Genomic DNA, 24,222 nt, shown 5'->3' on the forward strand with positions numbered 1-24,222 from the left:
TTGTGTTGACTGCGGCTGTTTTGTGTTTGCGGTTTTTCCCGTAACTACAGATTACTGGGGGCGAGAGTACTCCATTCGGCCGCTAATGGAGATCGCCGAACTCCCTTTGCGAAACGTCCCGTTTAACTTCCTTGGCGTAAGGGAGACCGTGTGACACGGACCGCATCTCCGTGGACGTAACGACGAGGGAGTTACACGGAGTTAGCGGGTGCCGGTGTGACAGGGGTATCACTTTTGCTGAGGTTTGCTACGGATAATAACAACGTCCCGGCGTAACTTTAATGACACGTTGGATGTTCTTACAGCTCACTTTGTCAGTGACAATGCGGGCAAGGAAATGTTTAATGCTCATTGCAATCAAGCATTATTCTGTAGCGCTGGGTTTTGTTTAGGATAGCATTGACGGCCAATCACGCACAGTGTGCGCTCATTTTAATGTCGCCTTGGTTGTTTTGACAGCTCGCTTGCCCAGTATCATATCGTACAATATTCGATGGAATCGTGCACGTTCAGGATTACGAGAATATTTATCTCTTTTAAAGCCCGCGCCTCATCTCGCGACACCATTGACGAGGTTAACTCTGCTTTGCTTACAGCTCCCTTCCAAAGCGGCACATGTGCATGCAAGGGTTTCTGGTGTTTTGCGTGCCAAAACCACGATATCATTATGAGGCACGCCGTGGTGGGTGAGGTACTGCGGATTAATTTCCACCACCTGGTGTTCTTTACCGTGCAACGAAATCGAAGTACATGGGTGTTGTATTACTGCTTCTCGCTTCCTTAGATATGCAGCTGCCGTGTGCGGGAATAGAACCCACAACCTCGAGCTTAGCAGCAGAACATCTCAGCCTGCAAATCAGTCAAGTGCGTTGCGTGCAAGACCACTATACACGCTTAGGGTAAACATGCAGTTGCTGTTTACATTGAGCCGCGATGGAAATTGTGTCGCCACCAGCTGAATAAAACGCTTGTGGTATACTCCCGCTCGGATATTTAAACTGTGATGTATTAAGCTAACATGTCCCGCTTCTGTCACATTAGAAGTGGTAGTCTGATTGACTTGGAAAGCCAGTACACGCTCTCGAAATTTACAGCGGCTGTCTGTAGTATTTTGAAACCTAGTTGTGTGAGCACGCTAGAAAGCCTCCAAGCACAAGGGTTGCGCACATGCTTGGGCCTACAACGCTGCACATCAACCAATGTAGCTATCGCCGATGCTCGGGCTTGTCCCATGAATGTATATATGCTCTGCGAGCCCTTTCGAGTTCATCTTCGCCTGCTGACCCAACACAGGCAACATGCCTTATCAGCACTCCCTGTTACCCACATAGACTGCTGTCATTCAAGAGCTATATTGCAGGACGATAACATTATGCAATCAAGAGTCTTTCCCAAATGTGTTCCTGGAACACACCTCCGCGGGTCCTACCTAGACCGCTTGTTAGGCTTCAGACAATTGGGATTACGAAGGAGCCCCTTGCATCATCTATCGGCCTAAAACAACTTACCCTACTGTACATTTATACGATGCACGGCGGTGCGGTACACGTATACACTGATGGATCGTCCACGTCATGTGCTTCCGCCGCAGCCTTTGTCATCCCGCATATGACCGTCGCTCGACGTTTCAAGTTAGATCACAAGACCACATCAACTGCCGCAAAAGTTCTTGATATTCGGAAGGCAATACGATTTATTTCCGCAGAGCCAGCTCGTAGATGGATGATATTCTGCAATGCCAAAGCTGCTCTTCATACCATCGATTGCATAATGAGACAAGGCTCGTATCATGCTTTATCGACAGAAATTGCAGAGCTTCTTGGCATTGCTATAAAAAATGGACGTCAAGTAGCATTTCAGTGGATACCTGCTCACTGTGGTGCAGGGGCGTAGCCACGTTAGGGCACACCCGGGCCCGTGCCCCCCCCCGAAATTTTTTTTGCCATAGCATACAGAGCAGAAAATGACACTCGACCACATCTGCCTGCTCGTCCCCACTACAGATCAAGGAGGTGCCCCCCCCGAAAAAAATTTCTGCCTACGCCCCTGCTGTGGTGTAATGGGGTATGAAGAGGCTGACGCTCAAACTAAAACAGCTTTAAATAATGCCCCGGAAGTTGGCATTGCGTTTTCGTGAACAGACACTAACGCCTTATTTCGGCGCGTAATGCGCAACTCAATTTGAGAGCATTGGAACAAACCACAACGCCGGCACAAGCGGCTTCATAAATTGGACCCGGAAATGAAATTCTGTATCCCTAATAAGCTAAAGCGAAACATGGCATGTATGATTCATTGCAATGGTCTTGGTGTGGCACTCACAACTCGCTATGCCCGTTTGATCCCTTACGAAAATGCCAGATATGGCCCATATATGTTTTATATACGGACGTATATGATCAAATAAGGGGACATATAAAGTCATATATGGCCATATATGAATTTATATAATTATATAAAAGTGTTCATATAAGTCCATATACTGCCATAACCTGCCATATACGGCTTCACATAAGGTCATGTACTGCCATATATGGCTGTACTGATATGCATATAAGGGCACTTATAAGGCTATATAATCCCATATATGAGTGTATTTATATGCATATAAAGGCTTATATACTGCTGTATACTCCCATATATGGATGCAAATATGAATGTAAATGTGTCCAAAAATCGCCAAAAATAAGGGAACTGAAGCATTTGCTCGCTGCCTTCATAATTACTTTTTCTGTGGTGGGAGACATCTTGAAATGACTAGACACACCAATTACGCCATAATTAAACAAAATAAATTAATTAGCTTTTTAATTAGCGGAGAGACGCGGTCGAGTCAAAAGGGAGAATTGCGGTCGTTCCGGCGAAAAGACCATTGCCGCTTTGACATCTTGAGAAATCGGCCTCTGGTAATTTTTGCGGAGCAATGAAATTGAACCAAATTCACTGGCGAAACCAAAACCGTAGCTCCAATGAGCGCAACTGGCAGACGACCAGAATGACGTCACTATTCACGACGGCGATTGCAGTGGTGTTAGTTCTTCTGCATTTGTTAACGTAAGTGCACCATACGTGCTCTAATTGCACACGAAATCCTCACAACCCCGAAGCGAAGTCAATTAGTCGGTGGCTGGTAAAACACGCTCGCTCATTCTGGACATCTCGGAAAGGTAGTTGTGCTGTTCAGAGTTTCGGTTTCGCCTGTGAAATTTGTCAGATTTCATTATTCGCTAGTAATTGCCAGCGGCTGCTTTCGCAAAATCAAAAAGTGGCAACAGGCTCTTCGCAGAATTAAGGGCTGCAATTTTCCCATTTGACTGGACCACTTGTCTCCACTAATTAAAAAGTTAAATAACCCAATTTCTTTGATTCCTGTCGTAATTTATTCCTCTGCTCAGCTTAATTTGCCACCACAAAAAAAAAGTAATTATGAAGGCAGCGTGAATATATTTCATATTTTTATTTCTGAGGATTTTCGGACACATTTCTTGAAACACCCTGAATTAGGATGCTTATAAAGTCATATACTATGCAATGAACCTACTTTTATTTATTCTAGCTCAATCATGCAGATATGACTTTCCAAAGAATCCATATTGCCTATTTTTGGTCTCTTGACATTGTGCCCCTCATTTTTCATCTGGTTCTTCCACTTGTAGCATTCCTTATTTTGTAATATCTTGAACCATATTGCAGTGAAAAACGAAACGTTTTCAAGCAAACAGCAGTGCCACAACAGAACAGCATAATGGGTAATAGTTGGTGTATATTTGTACTTTTTTTAGTGTGCAGACAGTACATTACTAGGAGACGGCAGTGTATTAAAATATTAAAAAAAAGAAGACGGAAGGAAGAAGTTTAAATTAACCATGAGTCGAACCCACAGACAACAGCACTACCAAGCTGTCCGCGTTGCGCGTTAACCGGCTACACCAACCGCGCGCTTTTCTTTCTTTCTTTTTCTTTATTGGATACCGCCCGTGCGCTTGGCAGTGCCAAGGCTTCATTTTTTTAGTAAAAGCTGCGACCTATAATATCTGTGTTCTGCTTAATAACCATCGCGCCAATTAAATCAGTGCTACGTCGTCAACACCCGGCGTGATCTAGATATGAATAGCTCCGTACTGTTCCGAGACGCGCTAGTTGCGATCTCGCTCGATCACTAACTCCGCACTGAACAAAGGCTAATTACCTCAATAAACAAAGATTTTCTACCGTACAGGGAGCTCTAATGTACGTGCTAGCGTCGTAAGTACGTAGCGGCGACACCAGCAGAGTACGATAGCTTGTTAATTCATTTTGCTTCGACGCAATGTACGTACGAAATGCCACTGTTTGAAAGAGAAAATGCTGTCTTATGTGAAAATTCTACTATTTTTTAATCGACCTCTGATTAAATAAGAACGCACTGTACATACAAGTAATGCAGAGCACTGCTTCGACCGCCGATGGAAAAGTAAAGCGAACTGTCCGCGCTAGAAGCCTGTCGTCTGCTATGAAAACGCAAACAACAAAAAAAAGCAAATCTGCTGAAGTACTATTTGGCTTACATTGCATAAATTGCTCTTCAAGATAAGCTATTATTTTCATTGTAAACTATGTTTTTCGAATAACATGCGTGCACTTTTTAATTTGACTCGCTCACGTATTTTTCTTTCTTTTTTTTCATCAACTCTACGAGCCAAAGCCATCCACAGTCAAAGCCAAATGTCATTTATTTTTTGTTCTGTGTCAGCGTTCTCGTGAGCTCGTTACGTCTTCAAGAAGACTAATTTCATCTGAGAACGTGCCGCCCTCCCTTTTGCGATGTGCAAAGATCGTGCGCAAGTCGTGCGTTTTTTGGAGCGCCGGTCACGTACGAGTCGTTCAAGGAATCGAAGGAATGTACTACGGGCGCTCGTAGGACTCCGCAGCATGTTCGCAGCTGATGGCTGACGCCCGTGGCTACCGACACGAGACCGGCTACCGACTGCGTGACAGTATGAAAGGTAAGTGGCACATGTTATTATGCAAAGTACGCAACTCAGCGGAAGGCTGTGTTATCGCACGCGTACGAGGCGTTGTAGAGACGCAGCCTTATGCCCATTTGCGAGTGACAAACATTGTCATTGTCCCCGCTACCGATTTGCTATGACTACGCTCATACGAGCAGAAAGAGCCACGACGCATCGGTACGGCTTTACGGAAGGAAATTTGTAACAACTGAGATAACATGCATGCGTATGATGATCGATTTGCCTGATGAGCATCATAGTGAGCAGGACGCAGGCGTCACTCGCATTGCATCGTTGTTAAGACAGCAAAGCAATGCTGCAACGCCATTTACTGTGCAGCCTTGTGCTCACGTTCGTGTGCAATGCGATTCGTGTGCGAAGCGGTATAATAAGCTGAAACTAATGGTGAAGTGTTGACTATGCGCTTAGACACTGACTTGAACTGGGTAAACGTAATAATGTTAATAGTGAGCTGGAGCCGTGTTTTCAGCATAGCGTAGAGACGTGTTCGTGCAGTATGTGCGTGTGTATCACCTTCACTTGTCAGTAATATTGTACGAACGAGCATCTACGATTATGAAAACTGGCATGCACAATGCGAGATTTCATATTCTGTCAGAGTGTCCATGTGAACCTTATCCGAAGCAGCAGATTTCATATTCTGTCAGTGTTGCTTGTTATACATGAGTGTACTGCCTTCACATAGTTGTATACATTACACTGCTGTGTGGTAGTGGTTTAATTAGCATGGTACTGTGCGGTTGCTTATGTAAACACGTTAGGAGGCAGAAGGATCTGAATAGGCTAGTTGTCTCATGAGGAATGTAAGTGTGCTAGCACAAACAAGACAAGGACAGAAGAAAGACGTAGCAACAGGACCAGCACTCTTACGCGTCTACCTTCTGTCCTCATCTTGTTTGTACTAAGACACGTAGGTGCATATAATTTAGCAACAGGCTGTTTATGTAATGCTTTTGTTGCCCATTTAATGCTTCAGAACAAATAAAATAGATTGTGCATATATAAACACGCCTTGACAAAGCAAATTTCATGCTGTTATGCCGAACACCTAACAAAAGCCTGTCACGTGTGTCACTTGCTTTTGTTTCAGCTTCTGAATACTGTTTATTTTTATTAGTTTCTAACTTCAAGAAATTGCACGTCAAATTGATTAATGCTTCTTGACCTTATAATAAGTGCATTGAAAGTATTGCACGCAGTTACAAAGTGCGACCTTACACATATTCAATGCAGGCTGCATGTAAGCAGCATGCACAGCTCTGTCATGCTTACTGTTTCTCATTTCTCCCTAACTTAATGCTTACCGTAAAATCCCGAGCAAGCGCCCCCCCCCCCCCTCCCTTCTTCGGGAGATTTCAAATATGCGACCCATTCTCTCCTCCCACCATTTTCACTGTTTTCATTTGTCCAACGAGTGTGAATGAAAACAGGGAATGCATGCGTATTCAATAAAGCATTTCATTAGAAGCACGGGTGTGCATTTTGTATTCTTAGCGGCTCATCCACGGCCACCTTCAATTTTGATTCATGACCGAGCAAGGGCCCCCCTCCAAATCTTGTCGGATTATCCCTCACTGTAGGGGTGGCGCTTACTCGGGATTTTACGGCAGTGTTTCTTACTTTCCTCTTTTTAGACACATGCATACAACGCGGTGAGGTAGGCCGCTTTGCTAGAGAGAAAATTGGTGCAGTCGAATATGTAAATAATCCTCGTACCTCTCAGGAGTCGCATACACCTCGCATAGCATGTATAATGTACAGTACTCACGGATTGAAATAGGACACTTGGAGCGCATATGGCCGCCAGTATATGCAGCGCCGCTCGTGGATCCTCATGGAACCAAGGTGGTGCATTGGGGTATAAAGCAAGGGGGAGAACATCTACGCAGCAGGATTGCTCCTTCCGGTCGCCAACAAGCCGGCCTGTAGTTCACCACGCTGAGAGTGTGGCGCTGGAAGGCTTGCGCGCTTTCATATGCCGACCGAAATGGCTTGCCGGTGTGCACCTATTATATTGCCGCGCGAGCAGAGGGCGCTCTCGTTACACGCGCTTTGGTGATGCAGCACGAATGCTGTGCAAGACTAAGGGATTGTGCCTTACAGTGTGCATGTAAGCAGTCTATTCTGCCAACATTTAAGTGCAGGGCCCGCTATCGTCGCGGTTAATCGCAGTGACAAATCACGGTGAAATGAAATAATGTCTGTGTTCTTCCCGCTTTCTTCGCCCATGTTCAACGCCCAATCTGCATCGTGTTGCAAGCAGCGGCCAATGTAGCGTCAACGAACACATGTAAGGCACAATCTCTTAGCTGAATCCTGTGTCTTACTTGCACAGCGTGCGTTCCACATCGCCAAAGCGCGTGTAACGAGAGCGTCCTCTGCTCGCGCCGCAATATAGGAGGTGCGCACTGGGGAGCCATTTCGGTTGGCATACGAAAGCATGCAAGCCTTGCAGCACCACGCTGGCAGTGTGGTGAACTAAAAGGCCGACTAGTTGACGACCGGAAGGAGCAAACCTGCTGCGTCGATGTTCTCCTCCTCGCTCTATACCTCAATGCAACACCTTCGTTCCATGAGCACCCACGAGCGGCGCTGCATATACCGACGGCCATGTGCTCCGAGTGTCCTATTTCAATCCGTGGGTACTGTGCACTGCACATATAATCCCAATTAGCTCTGATCAATTCATTTGTTCAGTTATGCTCTGCTTAAAAAGCGCAAATGAAGGGAAGGTGTTGGCATTTGTCGGTTCGGTGCATTACCTGGCCATCCTTTTTTTAAATTATTTTTTGTTCTTACTTTAAGAACTATGGCAGCGCAAGTTAGGAGGCAGACACAAACAAAGTGACGCACAACACAAAGCCTCAAATGCTAGTTGATAGTTTTATACAGGCAAAAGGGACAGAAAACTGGAAAACAGGTAGGGGGGGGGGATAAGTGGGTCTGAGTCCATTTAGTTATGCATCACTGTCGGGAGAAAATGAAAAGTGTAAGAGTAGTGAAAGTACAGTGTCACATATGGTTGCTGAGTTGGTTGGCCTTCAAAAGTCACAGCCGCACTTTTGTGGCTTTCAGCAGCCTTGATATTGTGACAAAGTAGGACAGTAGCACTGGCAATTGGGCGAGTTGGTACGGATGCATAGATTTAGCACGGTGCAACAATTCAGACGAAAAGGCGAACAATCGATGGCACTTGTGTTCGTGTGATCATTCATTTTTTCATCTGCCTTGTTGCGCCGTTCTAAAAGTAGGAGAGACAAGAAAAACCAGAGAGCATGACAGATTGACCGGCTTTATAGATACTGAACAAGCAGTGTCCTCATTTTTTCATTGTACTAAGGAACCCATGTGTTTCATTGTCGTCACCATGCCCTGGCAGGTACACGTGAAATCTGTGCGGCATTTGGTCCATGCTGAAAATTGTGTTACATCGTCGTCGCTATGCCGTGGCACATACACACTTCAATATGGCCGTGGGAGTATGCACAACTATGGTCCTGACATCTTGTTCAACATTCTATTTGGCTGCCAAGAGAATGCCTTGTAATCAGAGGCTCAGAATAGAAGTCAGCATGTGACAGCTCTCAGCATGTGTTCTGCACAGCACTGCTTTGCCCCAAGCTTCTAAAATCATGCTTTGTTTATGGTACCACTCATGCAGAATTTGCCTTTGCTGCTGCATTACTATTGCCTAATCTCATTTGTCGTAAGTGTAAATACAGTGAAACCTCGGTGATATGATCACAGCTGCTACGAATTTCGGGGTGATACGAATTTTTCGTTGGTCCCGGCCAAGGCCCATTAGCCTGCAATGCAATGGAGTACGGTTGTTGCGAACCAATTTTCACCCAGGGACGTTTGATACGAACGTATGCTACCGCACAGGTACGAAGAGGTGCTGTTGGTGCTGTCCTGGAAGATGCACCAAGCATGTGCGAGCGCGGGAACGCAAGCGTGGGCATGCGCGCCGCACCGCCAAATTGTCAGAATCACGGTGTAAGAAAACACTTTTCTTACGGTCAGAATAAACCCTCAGAGACGCGTCACGGCCTCCGAGATTGTGTGCCCGAATCTTTGGAGCTCTTAAGTGCCTCCGTGTGCCTTCGCATTTAGATTACAGAGGATATTAGTGCCATGCTTCTTTTTCTAATGCGTCGATGCGGGCTCCTGTCGTTGTACTGTGTTTACACGTGCGTGCCTCATGCATCAGACATCCTATGAAAGGTGAACGAGGACCAAAAGAAGACCAGGACGGTCTTTGCGAAGGAGTCATGCCTCACAGTGTGAACATGCATGACCATTGATTTCGCACGACCATTGATTTCGGCCGTAAATATCCCAAAAACATCCCCAACACCTCCACGATAACAAAATCATAACACAAGACCGTGGTTCTGTAATTTTGTGGCCTTGATCCATGGCGTCAAAGCGCTTCTTTCGTTACTTTTACTGCAGTACTCCGGTGTCATGAAAAACATACTAAAATCTTAAAGGGGCTACTGCTGTCGCGGGTCACAACGCACCTGGTTCATTAATTAAATATGCGCGTATGGGCCATATATTTATCAGTACTGGTATGATTGCCGACACCTAAAAACTTAAATGACAATCGTTCAGGGTTCTTGCGGACATTGCTGCGGCCCTGAAAAACAATAAATGAAAATGTACGCCAGCTTTCTTTTGTCGCATGCTAATTTTTCATGCTTTCTGCTGATACGAATTTTGGATGATATGAATATTTCACAGCGAAAGCTGTTATGACATCATTTCACCGGCCGTTTTTGGCGCCGTAGTTGTCCGCCGCCGCCGCCGGTGTCCGTAACCAGTATCGCTCGAAATAAGAAAAAAAAAGGAAATAAGAAAAAAATTCCAGGATGGAATGAGGTTCGAACCTGGGCCCTCTGCGTGGGAGACCAGTATTCAACCTCTGAGCCATGCCGGTGCTTGAAACTGCTTTGCAAAAAGGTCCTTTACAGGCTTCATGTCGGGAAGGAACAACATTAGCATATGCAATAGCCTGGTAGAAGAGTAAAATAAGCACCAAGCGTCGCACGTCTCTCTGTCGCACAACGCGAATTCTGTAACCAGACGTCACACAATGCGAATTACGCAACGAGTAAGTTGTTGAATGCTTCCAACCCATTACAAAGGACTCTGCCATAATTCTTCATTGTCATCAGGCACAGCGTCAACAAAGTGCGCATAATGCCTTACATGCGTTTAGCATGCACGGTCTCCGTAGAATGACGAAATATGGCACAGTGCCTGCTGCCCTACTTCTCAAAAGTTAAAATGATTTAGAGCGTAGTGGGTTCCTCGCAAGTGCACTTGTATTAGTTGCCAAGGAAGCCCATAAGCGCATGATCCATTTCCTCGGGCTCTCAGTAAAGTTATTCGCCCCCCCCCCCGTCTCTCTCCCACGTCAACGTATGTTATACAGCATGACGGGAGAGGAAATGAGGAAATAGCGACCGGGCGTCACCCAATGCAAATTACATAACTGGTGGGCCGTTTAAAGCTTCCAACCCATTACAAAGGGCTGAGCCATAATTCTTCATCGTCATCAGTTGTCGCGTCAACAAAGTGCACATAATGCCTTACAGACGTGTAGCTAGTGCCTCGCTTCTCCGCAGAATGACGAATAATGGCTTAGTAGGAGCTTCCCAACTTCACAAAAATTGCCATTTATGGTGTAGTGGGTACCTTTCTAGTATACTTGTATTGTAGCCCCAAGAGAGCTTACAAGCGGGCTCTAGAAACGCCGCTCTTCCAGCTTTCGCTGTGACTGTGCTGCGGTTTCAGCGCAGGCCTGGCGTTTTTTTTGGTAGTCCCGTGAGATTCGTATCACTGAGGTTTCACTGTAGTAGTGGGGCATGCTCATGCATAAATATCGTTCCTCTTCTGAACTTTTGGAATGGGTATCAACGGAAGAGTGTCTGAAGATATTTCACCACCATAGAAAGGAGATGAGATTTGTCTCTTTTCTGTCTTGTCTCCCTTCTATCGAGGCTACATGTCTTGTGTATTTCAGTTGAGGGGTGATTCTACAAGAGATCAAACATGCATGTCCAGTCGATATCTTTGTTTTGTCTGGTTTTTTTATGTTATGCGGGCACATTGAAAGCGCATGGAACCGAAAATTTTATTTCCAAAAAACGCTCCCAGCGCGGCAAAAAAATATTTGAAAGCGGCGCGCGGCGTCCTGTTTTTCCTCACTGCAATATTTTTAAATTTTACGGCCGAATTTAACGCGAACTATAAATTCTGTGTCGAAAACTTTTTCTGTTGATTTTAATACACATTACTGTGAATTACATCCATGCTTTCTTTATGCCGTCCTCAAAAGGAGAAAAATGTGAAAAAATGACAAACAGGGCCCAAATCAAAAAAGTTTGCCAAGTTTGATGTGCCTTGGTGCCTTTTCTATTTCACACAGAAACTTCAAAACAGTGTCAAATACACAAAAAAGCCTTTGCAACATTTCTGCTGTAGATCGTTTTCCTACAGGCAGCGCAAAAGAAGAAAAAAATAGTTAAAAGAAGCAAGTTTTTTCTAAAAAGCTCGTCTTCAAAAAAATAAAATAATAAAAAACTCCGGTCTCAATTCTGACGACAATTTTTTATCGAAAAGCACTTATGTCAATGAAAACGCGGTTTTAATATCATATGCCCTCATTTGCATTATTCAGGAGATATAACCGGCCAAAATGACCCTTGCTGTGTGTGCTCACTTCAGTGCGATTTATGGTCGTTACCAGCTTGCATTGTGCGTAAATCTAGTTTTAATTGTTTTGCTGCAGCATAACTTTGCTCTGGTGACTTGTCGTCAAGAAAAATGTGTTCTCAGATTTTATTTGTGTCTAGCATGTGCGAAAGTGCTAAAGGGCTAATGCCTACGCAGTTTGCAGCCTACAACCTGAACTTACCCTGCCATTATTCGCTAATCAGGAGCACGCAAGACACCGTGAGCACATGGTTTAGGTAACTTTGCCAAAACTCGCCTTGCACACCAAACAAAGCATCTGTATGCAGCGGCAGGCCAGCTCAATCTGTAACTAAATGCCACAATCCGGCCATAGGTCGGCAAAAATATTGGAACTCACTCCGACTCACTTAAAAAATATATTTTGCACTGAGAGCTCACTCGGACTCAGGCTCACCGAAATTTTCCTCAGCCAGACTCACTCGGACTCAGACCACTAAACTTTTTCTCAACTGGACTCACTCGGACTCAAACTCACCGACATCTTGCTCAGCCTGACTCACTCAGAGTCAGACTCACGGCTTGAACTGAGTCTGAGTGAGTCGACTCATGAGTTCGCTGGTGTAAAGTTAGCTTTTCCGATCATAGTGTAAATGCTCTTTAATGCCAATATCTCACATAATCGGTGCTCTACAATACACCTTTTGATCTTATACCTTCAAATAGTAGTTAAGAGTGGTTGCAATCCAGTAAGGACGTTTTTATGAAATGTGCCACTCACACGAGATATTTCTATCAAGAACTTCCCATGCAAGAGTTTGCGGGAGGAGATAATGGAACCCTCCCTTAGCACCACCGCCCCCACTCACACCTCTTATCAATAAACATTGTGGTGGAGCGTTAACGCTAGTGCGTTGAGGCACGTGTGAATAGATTTGAGTATAAATGTAAGCCGGTGTAAGGCTGATAGTAATGCCGATAGGTGAGTAGATAAGTCCATTGGCCGGCAATGAAGGGTGGAGCTCGCTCAGACTCGCTCAATAAATATATGTTGCGCTTAGGGCTCACTCGGACTCAAACTCACTAAAGTTTCCCTCAACCGGACTCACTTGGACTCAAACTCACCAACGTATTGCTCAGCCGGACTCACCCAGACTCAGACTCACGGCTTGATCTGAGTCTGAGTGAGTCGACTCATGAGTGAGTTTGCCGACCTATACAATCAGCAGGCGCACTGTTATTGAGGTGCTTTCTCACTGCCTGCTTGCTTCCCTTTCATTACATGCATTGTACACTCTAACCATCTTCCCCATTCAACGCGCACTGTGCTAAACAGCATACGTAAAAAGTTATCTCAGTCATTTCTGAGTCGTTAATTTCGCTTCCCGCTATCATGTTATATCGCTTCCCGCAGGTAACGTCTTCCTGTATCATCTTAACCTTTACCTCAGCATTTCAGCAGCCAGAAAATGTGCGGTGCGTCACGATTAAGCCATTAGTGGCCGAAGCTGCCCAATTTATGATGTTTTGTTGGCGCTTTACTAAAGTGCTTTCCCACGTTGAGAACAGCAGACGTCACTGGTGGCGCCAGACGGGCATTATCCTTAATTTTGACAAGGAGTCTGGCCCACAAATTAATTATCACACCCCAAAGCATTTAGACATCCTTGGTCATAAAATATGAAACCATGAGTAGTTAAGTGAGCAAATGTGTGCGGCGGTGTTCAGTATAAACGTTTCGGCTTGGTCTAGCTGTTCACTACACGGGATGCATGCAGCCCATGGCTAGGTTTGAGTATTCTGTGCCGATTACTTACGCATCCGCAAAAAGAAGATTGCCGAGAAAAACATTTTCGTTGCGTCAATTTTCTTTCATTCCTGCTTTTGTTGTTGTCTTCCTCCAGAAGCTACTGCCATAGGGTGAGGATCTTTGCGACACCTGTGAGGTCTGCTAGCATTGCTTTACGCGCCTCAAGGAAAACCTGTCTACATCTATGAGAATTACGATGAGGTAGTCGAGGCATTTCTTCAGGAAGAAGAAGCGATTGATATCTTGAACAGGTGCGCCCACCTTTCCTCTGATGCCTGTAGGTGAGGTTCTAGGCTGCAAACTACATACGCGTTAGCCCTTCAGAGGATGGCAGCAGCCCATTTTCGCACACGCTAGACACAAATAAAATCTGAGAACACGTTTTTCTTGACAAGCTACCAGAGCAAAGTAGATTTACGCACAATGCAAGCTGATAACCACTGATCACACTAAGTGAGCACACACAGCAAGGGTCATTTTGGCCCGTTATATCTCGTGAACAAAGCAAATGAGGACGTATGATATTAAAACTGTGTTTTCACTGACATAAGCGCTCTTCGATAAAAAATTGTCGTTAAAATTGAGACCGGTGTTTTCTTCATCTTATTTCTTGAAAATGGACCTTTTTTTAAAAAAACTGGCTTCTCTAACTATTTTTTTTCTTCTTTTGCGCTGCCCGTAGGAAAACGATCTCCTATAGAAATGTTGGAAATGTTCTTTTCCACATTTGACATTGTTCTGAAGTTTCTGTGTGAAATAGAAAAGGCGCCAAGACGCATCAAACTTAGCAAACTTTTTTGATTTGGGCTGTGTTTGGCATTTTTTTCACATTTTATTCCTTTTGAGGACAGCATAAAAAAAGCGTGGATGTAATTCACAGTAATGCATAATAAAACCAACAGAAAAAATTTCAACACAACGTTTATACTGCGCGTTAAATTTGCCCGTGAAATCCAAAAATATTGCGATGAGCTAAAACAGGATGGCCACACGGCCACCTCTAAATAGTTTTTGGCACGCTGGGAGCGTTTTTTGGAAATAATATTTTCGGTTCCGTGCGCTTTGAATGTGGCCACATAACATATAAAAAACACAGGCAAAACAAAAATATCGATTGGACATGCATGTACGATCTCTCGTGGAATCACCCTGAGGTAATTTTTGCATCTCTTTCAATGTAGTTGCACCATCAGTGTCCAAATGTGCCATTTAAAAAAAAAATGCTGCCCAGAATATCCCGTTAACTGGAGTTGTGGTTGTGCTGCCGTGACCTAGCTTAGTGCTCTCTTTACATACAGTATAAACATTCACCTTGAACATTACGGTTGGCTTTAGATGGATTGTGGCAGTTAAGAAAAATAAGTAAAATGAAGGTTGCAAATGCAGAGCTTAACTGCTAAGAAAGAATGCCTGAGTTCGCCTCTTCAAAATGGGAGCTGTTTCTTCTGCAGAAGTTTGGATGTCATGTTTTAAATTCTAAAAACCTCTTCTGCGACCTTGTGCAGGTCGATCTTGGCCCACGACTGTAAATGGAAAACCAAAAGTGGCGGTGGCGGTTTTCTCTGTCAGAGAAACAGCAAAAGTACTATCGCACAACGAAACATTGCACAACTGAAGCATCGCCTGTGCCTCATGCTGCTGTTTCATCAAAGATCAAGGTCATCGCCCTTGGAGGGACTTTATGCATGGCAGTGTGAGTGGCTGAATGGTCTTCTTTTTGTTCTGTCTTAGGCCGAATAATAGTATCCAAGTGCAACCTCGACAAAAAGCGCAATGGTGACAATGACGTCGTCCACTTACAAGTGCACGCCTCAGTTTTTACACAGGAATGTCAGCAGGCTCAACGTCATCCGGAAATCCAGTCTTGCTGCTCAAGCAGAAGGAAGGAAAAAGAGAGACAGGATAGAGAGTGGCCTTTTTTCTTCTTTCTGCTTGTGCAGCAAGACCAGAATTTAGTATGAACCAGCTAATCTGCAAAGAAGTATTGTCTCAACATTATATTTGCACAGTACACGTGATGAGGTCTTGCTTATGCTGGCACGTAAGAAATTGGAGCGTTTTACTTCTGTCAGGCAACGGGAAGCTGGGAGGGCGTAAACAAATGGTGCTCCGCAGTTTTCATGAATGCAGGAGTGTAACTGTTCATCGACAAGTTCTTTTGGTTTTTTCTACAATAGAAAGTCAGGTCTTCAGGTTTCATGCAAATACGTCTGTAACGGTTCAATAGGGAGGCAACTACTGGCCTTTCACAAGTGTTTGGAAGAACAACATTATGTTCAGGTACTGGGCAATGCATACTCTTTCTGTAAACATTGAAAGAGAGTGCTCCATTATTCCTGTTTACCAATACATTCAAAAAAGGTAGTTCCCAGTCTGCCTCCATCTCCACCATGAACTGAAAGAAATCTACTTGATAGATTAGATGCATTTGGAAGCTTCCAAAGCAGAGCGATTAATCACACACATAAAAAAAGATAATATTCATAGCACACAAAAATAATTGGTTTTGGGCTGAAAGAAGCAATGGAATTATATTCCAGCCACTGCATTGTCAGATTCGTGGTGTGCCTTGGACTTGCACTTAACATGGGCTTTTCGAAACACACGTAGTTATTGCCCAGGGAAAAACTGAGGAGCCTCTTCAAGTTGTGAACATCAATTTGAGACCTTTCTTGTAGGGCTGGATGAGCGTTGAGAGCAGCAGTACGCACTTCAATGGTCATGTCAATGATAAGATAAGTAACCAGAACTGTATACTTCCATGCCCACTGACATTGTTGTTGATGTGAAAGTCCACAACTCGCCAATGGGTGACTGTCACAGTGGCTGCAAAATCACGCCCTCACTTCTTTCAGCCCAACAAACAAACATTTCAGCCAAGCATTTTTGTGTGTTATGTACTATCTGCATCAAATGAAACCCGAACAGCGGCAAGCCTTCGCAATGGTATAGTGCGCGCCGTCCAGTTATCACCAGGGACGGGTGCGCGTATGCGCAGTGTGGCCAAACCGGATGCACGCGCCTGTCAATGGTAATGACAGGACGGCGCGCACTGTACCATTGTGAAGGCTTGCCGCTGTTTGGGTTTCATTTGACGCAGATAGTACGTTATTGTTTTTGCCTGATTAAGTGCGCTGCTCTGAAAGCTTTCACACCCATTTAACTCTTTCCCTGGAGAGTTTTTTTTGGCCAAAATCGATACAAAAATACCCATATTTTTTATTTGGCTGGTTGATTCTAAGTGTCTTGAAACAACTAAAAAAATTATTCAAGGACACTTTATTAGCATTATATATGGGACATATTTTTTGTATGTTATACAATATGCAAATGATTGACTTCACCGCACTGCACCAAGGAAAGCACCCCAACATTTCCAGCCTTCAGTGCAGAAAATGTCTCTCTGAAATTTTAAATGTAAAGCGCAATTGGACTAGCGAGTCCTTGAAAACAAACCTTTAACGTGCTGGTAGGCGTTTGGTTACATCTAACGGCGTCCTCTGTCGACGTATTGAGGCACGATCGTCATTGGAATCCAGCAGTTTAGAGAAACTATGCTGCTTTTTGTAGTCACTGCCGCAATTCACAGGAGAACTGCAATTCTTCATTTCACAACACTTCGGCAAACAAGCACTTTTTTTTTTGAATGGAGCTGTTGCAAGCAAGCACGCACCTCTTGCGCACAGAGGAGGATGCCATTTTCTAATTCCAGTTGCCAGAATCAAGCCCTTCCTTGACTAAAATGCATGTTTTGAGCGTGTTTTTAAATTTTTTACTGTGCCATCTATTGAAGCCAAAGAGAAGACAGCTAATTGAATCAGGGTAGCTTAACTGCGGCGCCTTCAAATGCTTGTTTCAGGGTGGACGAGCCTAGCTCGTCTTTGGTGTGAGCGGTACGGTACAAACTGTGTGGACAAGCTCAGCTCATCTTTGGTAAGGAAAGGGTTAAACCATCGGGTAGATTCCAGTAAATTCACAGTAGAGATGGAGCAGATTAGAAATTAACATTCTTTTGGATGAGTTGGCAAACAGGAACAACAGAACACTGCATTCCTTCAGTGTTTACAGAAAGGATACACAGGGACTGGTACCTGAGCTTAATGTCTGCCCATCTGTGCATAATGTCTGCATTTGCCAGAGGTCAGCAGTTGCCCCTCTTGGACCGTTTACAGTCGCATTTGCACGAAACCTGAAGACCTGACTTCCTAAATGTACAAAACTCAAAAGTACTTTTCGACAAATAGTTCCACTCTTGAGTACATGAAAACTGTGGAACACTGTTTGTCCAAACCCTCCTGGCCTGCCAGTATCCGACAGAAGTAATGCGCTTCTTACATGCCAGGGTAAGTGAGACCTCATGACGCGTACAGTGTAATTATGATGTTGGGGCTGCTAACCTTCCTGCGTACAAACTTGGGCAAGGGCTCACATGGGGAAAAGACAAGCTGCCAAAAGAAGTCCTTACAGGCATTTTCTGCAAGATTCCGTGAGCAGACTGGGCGAGTGTCTACACCAGGGAGACTTACACAGCAGCTGCACCAACTTCATAACAATGTCGATAAGAAAAAGATGACGGAGCACGCAAGAAACAACTGAGCACAATACAGACTGGGTGAATTGTATATAGTACAATTGGCCAGTAAAGAAAATGGAAGTCATGTTTGTATCTGAAATCCTTTGAGATACAAGCGCTTTTCTGTTGTACTTTCTTCCATTACGATCAATGCAATCGTGTTGCCCTTTTTTGCTGGTGCCCTCGAAGGCTGTGCACATATGAGCTTAAAAGCTCCCATGGTTCCAAGTCTCTTCATGGGATTAATTTTAGTGTCAGTTTCACCGGCATTGTTGAACTTGATGCGGTAATCGTGTTTCTCACAATAATGGTTGAGAGCATCGCGCTCTGAACAACACCCACTTTGGAGGATTGGCTTAAGAAATGGATAGGCTAACAGAAATGGACTTATATAATTTGTGTGATTGTTGAAAAAAAAGTTAGAATGATCAGTATGAATTAATAATGGTTATTTCAAAATTTAGATCAAAATGAAGGGAGAAGGGGGCAGCACTAGAATGAATACAAAGGACAAGACAGGACATGCGCTGTGTCCTGTCTTCTCGTCCTTTGTATTCGTCCTAGCGCTGCCCCCTTGTCCCTTCATTATGAACCCAAACCAACTCGCCTACCTATTTGTGATTCTGTTAGATCAGAATCTTGATTCAGTAAAAGATTAATTGAATTTTAACTAAAAGAACCATATTAATCTAATTAATGCTGAAGGGCCTCAAAACCAGCTTCACTATTTTTAACATTTCAAGTAAATGTGTGCTTTGAGTTCAAACTTTTGCAACGATAAACAATGCCAAACATAGCCACGGAATAAAAAACAATCTTGTGCTCCTCTTTGGGCCTTTCGGTATCCCCAGAGTTGGTAGTGACGTGACCAGAAAATCTGGTCATGTCAGCAGCTGAGAGAACCTGTTTGTCTGCCTGCAGGTATGCGTATTCGCTGCTTATCCTTCTCGCACGGTGAGGAGAAATACTTGCCCAGGAGGAGAGATAAGTTAACGAATGGAGTGTAGAACATGAAAGAGTGAAACGAGGGAGGGCTGCATTTTGATCATCATACGCATGTAACTCCGCTAATAGAGCAGCATTTCAAAAAATTCTCGTGGCCACATGTTCACTGTAGTAAGGCAGAGTGACCGCGACTGGTATGCAGGAAACACGACTCGTGTAAAGGAAGTGAGGAAATTTGAAGTAAGGCACGTTGAAGCAGAATATCTTAGGAAAAAATTGCTAGTCATGTGATATATACAGCTACACAGGTTATTTCTTGTATGCTATGCGTAAAGAACACTTCCAGGTTTAACAAAATAATTCAAGCATCCTTATCACTTTGTTAGATCGAGTTTTCACTGTAATCACTCAGTTCTTCTGTACCTGTTACATTCATAATATGAAAGTTAGCGAAAGTTAGTTTGCCTAAAATAACCTTCCTCATTCTTGTTTTCAATTGGGAAAAGTTTATTACCTGTTATAGGGAACAGAGTAAGGCACAAGGATGTCTTGTGGGCTAAGCAGGCATATAGATGACTGTCCAATCTAGCATGCAAGAACAACTGATTTATTCTCTCGAGGTGTTTTCTCAAGGAGCCTTAGCAATACACAGGGCCGCAACCAAATGGAGCTGAAAAGCAAGACGATGGCTCCACAAAATATGACACCCCCCAGTCCCCTTAGAGAAAATAATGCAAATGAAAAAAATGTACATGTTTGCTGTTGGGACATACATGAGCTTTCCTAATAAACCAGCACATTACTGTCGCCACTCTTTATACATTACATGGGAACTGTTTGGTCACCACCTTGTTGATTGCTTTACTGCTTTTGTGAGTGCTACAGTTTTGGTCGAGTAGTGAGTTGTAATGCGTGTGGAATTTTCAGACCTGTTTGCTTGAAGAAATGCTGCACGCTGTAGCTGAGTAACTATGCTACTCATGTTATTTACATTCTGCTTAAATATCAGTGCTTGAAATATGATAAGCATGTTATATCTGTTAGGGCTCTAACCACTTCTTGCAGGTTGCACAGCCACCTCATAACTGTTCCGTTGGCAATAGATTTCAGTATTTGTGTCCTGTGTGAAAATTTCGTCTAAAATAAAATTCACTTTTGCTTTATTTCAGATGGTTCGAGTTCCACACGGAGAATCCTGAAGCTAATTCTTCCAAGGCAGAGCGGGGCATGCTGAAAGTTATCAGAAGGCCGAAAGAATAAATCGGTGGTTCATCTGCATGTACAACCATCGTCAAGTGTTATCATATACTGTTTTTTGCAGCTGCATAATATTAAACAGTGCGAGTCTACCCCAGCAGCCCATATGGGTAACAGATGTTTTGATTAAGACTTCTTTTATGATATCTCTGAAAGTAAGGCAGTATGCATTCAATGAATTCGAATTATTTCATAAACATGGCTTCATGTGGTTGGATAAACCAGTTGCATAAATTGATGTGATATTTCCAGGAATGACAAGTTTCCTCTGAGATTCACACACTAGTTTTCTCACGCAACTGACTAGGTGGCAGTGTAAGGTGTCTATTAGAAATAGTGATAGGAACCACCACAGTTCTCGAAGTGGCTGACACCAACAAACTTTCCATAAGTACCAGTGAAACATGGCTTATTTTTTGATGGCAACACTGTTCGTCAGATGTGCACCGTAGAGTAGCTCTAGGTCCCTGTCTTTATATGTTTAATATGCTACACTGCCCAGGTGCAACAATATATGACACCCAAAATATCACAACGACGGTAAATCGTGCTGTCTCTGTGTTTTCGTCCATCGTCTTTTCCGCTGTTATTTTATGATTACGACCCAAAATATAAAAAGCTGATATATGGGCATATAAAAATTCGCCAGATATGGCCATATATGACATTATATAGGGATCCCATATATGGGTATATTAAAAATTGGGCAGATATGGACTTATATGGCCATATAAGGCCATATATGAGAGCCCATATATGGGTATATTAAAAATTGGGCAGATATGGACTTATATGGCCATATAAGTCCATATCTGCCCAATTTTTAATATACCTATATATGGCTTTTTTTATATAAGTCCATATATGGGATTTTTGTAAGGGATCGGCTGCAGTGACACGGGTTCGGGTTCCGATGGTGGTCATTGTCAGTTACCTGATACACATGAGCATACATTTTGCGCCTGTCCAGCGCACGCACGAGAACGTCAGAAACTGATCTCCTCGTTTGGGCAATATCATAGAAGACCATTAACCGATGAGGTTGTCGCAGGGCCTTGGCCTGACGACAACGGCACAAATGTGCTTATGGAAGCAGACGTAACCTACTTACAAGCCACTGGACTGGATTCACGTCTTTAGATTTGCCCTAGCGTAGCGGAACTGTATTCTCATCTCCCTACCTTGTCATCGTCCTTCATTACTTTTTCGCGTATCTGCCCCCTCTCCCCAGTGTAGAGCAGCAGGCCAGGGCAAAATATAGCTCAGGCCGACCTCTCTGCCTTTCTGTAAACAAATTCTCTCTGTCTCTCTCGGTCCAGAAACGAACTTACCTTTAAAATGAGCACGGTCATCGCGTTTTTCCCAGTTAACAGTTGATAATACTGTGTACGACAAAAGTTCCATGAAGATGACAAGACCCTGAAAGCGTCGCTTGATGCCGCGAACGGCCGTAATCCACTATTTGCCGCCTCTGCTACTGGCATCACTTGCACGGTGAACGGTAGAACTTGACGGGCCGTTTTCGGTTCTACGATCTTTCGTTTTTAACTGTTGTGACAGTTCACAACGCAGCACCACTGCGCGCCTGCCAGGGGCGTAGCCAAGGGAGGGGGGGTTGGGGGGGTTGAAACCCCCCACCGAAATTTTTCGATTTTGCTTGCGTATATATACACACACGTACAAACGCACGCACGAACATACATAAAGTATGGTTGAACCCCCCCCCCCCCGAAAAAAATTTCTGGCTACGCCCCTGGCGCCTGCGTTACAGGATGACGAAGGAGAGGCAGCCGTTCGAGAGAAACGCGAGATTAAAGCCTCGAGAAGCACGTTTGCTGCGAGCGCAATGTGAAAAGCAAGCAAGCGAGACCGCTCTAGCAGCTTGTATTTCTCTCGGCTAGGTCGGTGGGCGGCGTGCGCAAATTTGAGCGCGGAGTAGCTATCGAAAAGTGGCTACGAAGGCTGACGTCAAACTTTATTTATTTATTTATTTATTTATTTATTTATTTATTTATTTATTTATTTATTTATTTATTTGTTTCTTACTGTGCAAGTGCAGAAAATGCTGCTTCTGGTCACCTATTATTTTTTCGCACTGCTTGTAATCTTGAAATTACTGATATATATGTTGTCTGTTGTTCTCTATGAACGCGCTATTCGCCTTGTTAATTATTGTTTGTTGATTTATGTCAAAATAGCGTTAAATATATGCGAACATTTCCTCCCCCTTCGAAGTGTATGTTCGCGCAGGCGGGACTCTACTAAATATCTTCATAAACAAATTATACAGTGAGCAAGCAAAACCTGACTGAACGACTGTACTTGAAATTATGGCGACCATCCTCCAATACGTACGCGAGCCTGACGGTGCTCGTCGAAATTCCCTACCCCGCGGCATGTGGCTACATCATATTTAAAGACGAAGTTGAGATTCGGCACAATATACAGCTGTCACTGTCAAAAAGAATAGAGACATGCACGGCAGTATTTACCAGAGCGGCGATCCGTATTTGGACGACGATAGGATAGCCAGAGAGTGAAATTTATACTGTGTTCTGTATATATGCCCTCATTTTTCTGTCGCTAGACCAAACCGACATTCATGGAAACGAGTATCATATCGGAATTAACATATATTTCAAAGATAATTTATATTTCTGTACGCTACGCACTACGAGGCAGTTTCCCTTCCACCAAGGATAAACAACGGATTGATTCATTGCATTGCATGCATGGTTAAATTAATAACGTTGTGAAAAAGGGTCGTTTGACGAACCTGTGGTCCGTTTCCTGACGTCATCATCATTGCTTAGAGCGTTGCCTCCTGCGAACCATGTAAAGTGTCGCCACGTATATTGCTCGGAAGCAGAAGCGAGCAGCCGCACAAATAATGTCTTGGCCGCTTTGCCATATTTGTTTAACGCTGCCGTTCAAAAATATATTACAGGTACCATGGCACGGTCACCCAAGAATTTGCGGCTTTAAGCGATAAAATAGAAGTAACGGGTCTATTGTGCCTGTACACATAAAGAATGAGTCGTGAAAGAACATTGCACTGTAATACAAATGCTAGGAGTCGCGGGCTGTAAACCCCGCCCACCGCCGGCAACCACCATTTTACCACGGTGGGTGTGACGTAATGTGCTGCATAAAGCGGAGACGTCGTCTTCTATCAAAGTTTCACCCATTGGAAATCGTTCAATTTCACAATGCCAAGCTGAAGAAATCTGAAATCGCTCGATTGCATGCCTAGCTGAGCAAGGAACAAAATCCTTCGCCGGAATGCAGACGCTCGCACAGGAAGCCGCTCGTAACGGCACGGCTCGCGAGTGCGCCCGTGTTGCCCGACTCTCAGGCCGCTCTCATATTGAAATATAAATTATAGAATATTCAATTATAAATTAAGTGATCGAGCAAATGCGCTAACAGTTATCCAGCTTGTTTGCGAATACACAAGGATTAACCCACATAACACCGATCATGATCGAAAAGTGGATGTCATGGCCCCTTTAAGCATACTTAAATGAAAACTGCAAAACAAACAAAAGCGCTGGGGGCCATGTATGAGTTAGTATATCAAGAAACACCATTAACAGCTGTAGAGCTTTAGGCGATGTTCTAAACGAAAACACCGATGAGCCATTTCTTCCTGTGAAGTCAGATGACCAGCGAAATTCTGTAACACACGAAGCAGAAAGGACACTGAATTTCGAGCCATTGGCGATCACGCACGCTGTAACTAAATCAGAAATACCTGCCCAGGAAGATCTTATTGAATTTAGCGTATGCTCGATTAAAGTTTCAGCAGCATATATGTTTTTGGCGCGACATGTGTCGTCCTGGCTGGCTGCTGCACGCGCTTGGAGTTTCGTGCAGGATCGTGAGCAGCTTTTCGAGCAGCAGGCCACGCTGTAACAGCCGAA

General features: G+C 44.0%; 1 long non-coding RNA gene across 1 annotated transcript; it reads left to right on the forward strand.

Annotated features, from left to right (window-relative positions):
• Positions 1–4,871: 4,871 nt before the first annotated feature.
• LOC125760408 (uncharacterized) lies at positions 4,872–20,304 on the forward strand. Its single transcript, XR_007417986.1, has 3 exons — positions 4,872–4,985; positions 15,030–15,217; positions 20,212–20,304. It is a non-coding gene; the product is annotated as an uncharacterized LOC125760408 (long non-coding RNA).
• The last annotated feature ends 3,918 nt before the right edge of the window (positions 20,305–24,222 follow it).

The sequence above is a fragment of the Rhipicephalus sanguineus genome, chromosome 11 (genome assembly GCF_013339695.2).
Source record: "Rhipicephalus sanguineus isolate Rsan-2018 chromosome 11, BIME_Rsan_1.4, whole genome shotgun sequence".
Taxonomy (NCBI): Eukaryota; Metazoa; Arthropoda; class Arachnida; order Ixodida; family Ixodidae; genus Rhipicephalus; species Rhipicephalus sanguineus.